This window comes from Lissotriton helveticus, chromosome 1_2 (assembly GCF_964261635.1).
Source record: "Lissotriton helveticus chromosome 1_2, aLisHel1.1, whole genome shotgun sequence".
NCBI lineage: Eukaryota > Metazoa > Chordata > Amphibia > Caudata > Salamandridae > Lissotriton > Lissotriton helveticus.
Genome location: NC_136058.1, coordinates 176482492 through 176487552, shown reverse-complemented (window position 1 = coordinate 176487552; position 5061 = coordinate 176482492). Strand labels below are relative to the sequence as shown.

At 44.0% G+C, this 5061-nt stretch overlaps 1 pseudogene; it reads right to left on the bottom strand.

The window, feature by feature from the left end:
• Positions 1–1830: 1830 nt before the first annotated feature.
• Positions 1831–2456, bottom strand: LOC144807815 (translationally-controlled tumor protein-like; annotated as a pseudogene).
• Positions 2457–5061: the final 2605 nt, after the last annotated feature.

Sequence of the window (5061 nt, the reverse complement as noted above, 5' to 3'; positions counted from 1 at the left end):
GTGACCCAGGTCCCCCACTCAACCCCAGCATTTTCTGTACATGAGGAACTGGGTCTTGATTATGTCTCGGATTTGATAGCTCTAAGCCCACTCATGTGCTGGATCAAAATTTGGAGCAGGGCAGAGCTGAAGTTAAGTTGTTTGATTCTTGAGGACTGCCTGCCGTTGGATTGGGTACTAGCATACGGTGGATTGTGCATGTTAAGGCAGCCTTGTTTTCTATAGGCCAAACATTTTTACCAACCCCACCCCACTCTCCGTCCTGGAATTGGGGAGTGTTCAAAGGTTGTTCTTGGAACACTCCCGTTTGGAGAGAGAATGTTTAGAACTCCAGAAGCCTTCTGCTAGGGCTCACATGCTTTTAAAAACTGTGCAGGGTATGGAACTGTATTTGGGTTTGATTTGAACAAAGCATGACAGGTTTTTATTGGCCAGGTTAATATTTGATCAATTGCATTACATGCTGGTGTCATGTGGGTGGGTTCGGGCGGAGGGTTGGCGACAATTTGTCTCAGCAGAATACTCTCCATTTTATAAAGTTTCGCTCTTACTTCAGGTCTGTGACTGGGCTGTGAGGGTCTGAAAAGTTTAAGTGCTCCGCCCATGATCTCCTTGTGTTTGGTTTGTCTGCCCTAAGTTGGCAGGGTATGTGCAGACATGACCCCCTTGCTCACTTTGCCATTGGATTCAAGCTAGCCTGGCAGATGAGGGGTGTTACCCCGGAACCTGTCCCAGGATGCTTGTTTATGGTCCAGAGAAGACTTTTCTTAGCAGTTCCGGCTGGACTATTCCCATGAGAAATATGATCAAGACAGATTTTCATATGGCTGGGTCTGAACTTAGCGAAGTGAGCTAAAGAACGATAATGGATTCAACCTAGATCTGTGACTGGGGGGGGGGGGGGGGGGGGGTTAGGTCTGAAAAGTTTCAGCGCTCCGTCCATCATCCTTGTGTCTGCTAGGAAGCATTTTTTAATCCCCTTCCTTAAATCATTGATTTGTTAACAAGTTAGGCCTGCCCTAATGTATCTTCAGATGCTTCCCTCCAAACGGGTCATTATTTCGGTTTTATCTTTTTTACAAGCTGTCTGGGTGTCGAAAAAGTCGAGACCAGATTAATTGTATTAATTATTTTAATGTCATTGTCCTTAAGACCAATTTTATTGTCTATTTTTATGTATGAAATTAATATTACTGACAATTGACTTCGATTCTTTTATGGTGATTTTGTTTACCGAATAAAGATTTATTGAATTAACATAGTGAAATCTAGGTTAACGTTCATATGAATTATCTTCACATTGAATTGTACTTATTTTTGAATTGTTATGACTTCATTACTTAAAAAATGTGATATGAATTAGAATACAATGTAAAATTCATCCTGACACTGACTTGAATATAGAACCCAACTTACTTCAGCACTGTAGCACTTTCAGCACAAAAAGAATGACCATTTTAACTCAAGGAATGAGCATTTTGCGTTTCTTTTTTTTTTTCTTTTTTTTTTTTAACGGTAAAATTGAAGATGCTTTATTTGGGGTTCAAATCTGTTTTTTGCCTGTCATTCTTAAAGTTCCTCTAGATGAATGCCTTCAAATGAATGCAATCTTGCAAATTACAATTAACACCAAGTTAACAAGACTAGTGTAAATAGCTGAAAACGTTCGCTGATCCATTTGCATTTGGCTTATAAAGCTTAGAAAAAGGACCTGGGCATTATTTGGAGGAGGTGCAAAGCATTTAATTTCAACAACCTGATGAAAACAAGCCCTCCACTCAAGAGTCAGGGTGAATAGATGAACAAAGCAGAAGGCGATACCAGTCCAATTACAAGCAACTCAGTTCTTTTGTGTGGAGGAAAAAGCAGCAGCCAGTTATGATCAATCCAATGTGCTTAAGGTAGGTCGTTAGCATTTCTCATTTTCTAAGCCTTCCTTAAAGAAAATCATATATGGCGTCACTCCATCTTCACGGTAATCCAGCAATCAAACCATACCCTCTGGGTTCATTTTTTCCCCGGTGTAGAACTGATAATTCTTGAAGTTTGTGAGTATAGCTTTGACTTTCTCAGCAGCTCCCGACATGAATGGTTTCATCCGATCAGGCTTGGTCTCTTCAAGTTTGTCCTTTATTGATTTCATATATTCTTTAATATACTGTTTGTAGGATTCCTTGGTAAAGCCAGTTTTCTGAAGGTGATGGTTCAATACTATGTCAACACCATTGACTGTCGTTGGATCCGACCCCTCAACATCTGTGCACTCTTCCGACGCATCCTCCCCGATAAGTGCATCGTCAATGCCCCTTCCGTTCTGGTAACAACCTTCCCCTCCACCTCAATGCAGATACCGTTACAAGTTTCCTAAATTTTGTAGATGTCGGAAAACAGCTCATCTCCGGTGAGTAAGTCCTTGTAGATGATCATGGTTTTGGGAGGCGTAGGGGCGTCTCGGGGTACGGATGGGGTAAGTGCGCATGCGGAGGGACCAGCGCGACAGAAGGAGGACAGGTAAGGCAAGCATTTTGCATTGTTAAACAGCACTTTAATAATGTAAATGTGTATGATAAGACTGACAATCTAATATAGTCCTCATTTTTTAATCTTTGTACTCAGTGAGATATATTGTGGATGATTAATTTATATTAATTGCAATAGCACTTTAGTTGTGACTGGATTGACAAGCCAATGTAACCCATTCCTTGGAGTGTCACTCTCAATCTTTACACTTAATTATATTCATGGGAATCATTACCCTATTTATGGAAATACTCTTTGCCTCCTCTACCCCTTCCCCCGCCCTTTCTTTATTGGTGATCTGAATACCTGACAAGACCTTCTGGTGAACTTATATTAATTGAGGGGATGTAAAAGAGAATGGTGCTAGAAAATGTGAAATTACACCTTTTGAGGGTCATGAGGTAAGACCTATACCAGGGGGATGTATCTTGAATGCGCCTCCGTGGACGTGCCGCATTGGTTGTGCCATCCACAGAGGTAGCTCATTAATTGTGCCACAGGTTTGCCCTGGTGGGGTCTGTGTGCACAGGTTACTGTTACTCGGTTTGGCATTTAAAAAGCTGTATGCCAAGGTTCTACATGTCTCCTGCTATATCAGAGTTCTCCCTGGTGACAGGGTGCGGTGTCAGGAAGAAATTGGACAGGTGTGTGTAGATGTTACCTGCAAGAATCATGAATGACACTGGATAGTGTGTTCGGTTTGACAGGGCCTACTTCTCGCATCGGATTAGCATCAGGAGGTGTAGGCAAAGCCTGTTGAGCATTATTTCCTACGGACAGAATAGTACCAGTAGAGTTTTTGGTATTGATAAGTTTATAATGGAGAATCCTCTCCGATAGTGGGAGGGGGTTCAACATTACGAGGCTGGAAATGTCACTGTGGGAAAGTGAGCATTTCGATGCTCGGGGCTCTGTGTGCCTGGTGGCCTGTCTCCTAATTCACAACTGGGCGCTAGGGGTACAGACACATCTGTGCATTTCTGATAGAGGTCCATAAACGAGGGGTTCAAAGGAGACTGCAGACCTCTGACTCTAAGGGCCTTTCTGCTACGGTTATGTGAGGGTGGAATTGGCACCTGCATTCCGAGGGGCAGGGTCTTGGCCCCACTAAAGATTGTGATCAAACCTCCCTGGGTAGCATGGCAGACAGGACAAAATTTAGAGAGGGCCTGTGCATTTCAAAGGTGGCCTTTTAAACTGATCGTATCTTCAATGGTGGGAATAAATACTGGTTCATCGGCCTCCAAAAGTGGATACACTTTTGGATTTGGAACCATACTACGCTGGTTTGATACTGGGACATTGACACATTTTTTACATTTTTGTTTTTTTAGGATTCAGTAGGGCAGGAAGGACTGCAACTGGACTATCCACAGGCTTGTGGTGGCTTGGAGCTTGTTGTGCTCCAAGAAGGGGACTTTCACTTGGTGGATTTTACCTGGATGTTGCTGGCCTGCAGCTAAGGATGAACTGTTATGGCCTGGATCTCGAAGTACCTTCCAAGGGCCGGTGAGTTGGCCTCCTGTCCACGAGATCTCCAAGACATATAAGATCTCACTGTCTCCTCAAGATCCTGAGGACCACACTGCGTGCAGCGGAGACAGGTGGAAGTGATTGTGATTGGGACAAGGACCGTCTTGATATACACCACCATCTCGCTGTGCAAGAGGGTATGTGCACAAGATCAGCAGCATTTGAAGTGCCGGAACATGAGGAGTTTGAGGAGTGCGGTGAAGCTTACAGATTCCAAAGGACCTGTGCTTGCAACCAGTGGACCTGTGCTCATTTGCACTTCAGAATATGTAGTGTCCAAGGGGTGTCAGGGGAACCTGAGCCGGGAGCTAAGACTGCCTTCGGCCTCCAGATCGGGAGGACGACAGTGCCTAACATCGTGAACTCTGTCAAAGGTATTGGCTCCCTCTCCCTGGAACCACTTCACAGGGTGCTTTATTTTGTAAAAAAAACTGTAATGAGACCCAGGAGGTTTTGTTTGCCTTGTGGGCATCTGCAGCTGACTGTTGGGGGATTACGTCAGGTCTGCTTGAGGGGAAGCACGCTAGCATCCTGGGCCACAACCTTTTGTCTATGGGGAAGGGGGTTAGCGATCACGCACTCAGACAGGTGCTATTGGGCACCTGGAGTTTTCATCCGGATGGATGAAACTAAGTAACTGTTTTGTCCGTGTTAGGTGGTTCCGACTATCTAGTCAACAGGGCGCCAGCCACAGCAACGTGTATCTTTGGCTGGTGGAGTTGAAGGACTGAAGGGCTGGGTCACGAGGCGTAGTCAGAGACTGGTGACTGTTTGACCTTTCTGCAGTGGGAAAGTCCGACAGTTGCATATAACTGTAAAGTGTATATAACAAAGAGTGTTTCATTTTGATTTCAATAGAGAAGTTTGACCATTGTGTATAACTGTAGAGTGAATATACAATGTGCATCTCGTTTTGATTTCAGTGTGTATAATACAAAGACAAGTGTTTTTATACATACGGTGTGAAGTATTTTTGTAGCGCACGCAGTCTATTGCAAGGGGGGTGTT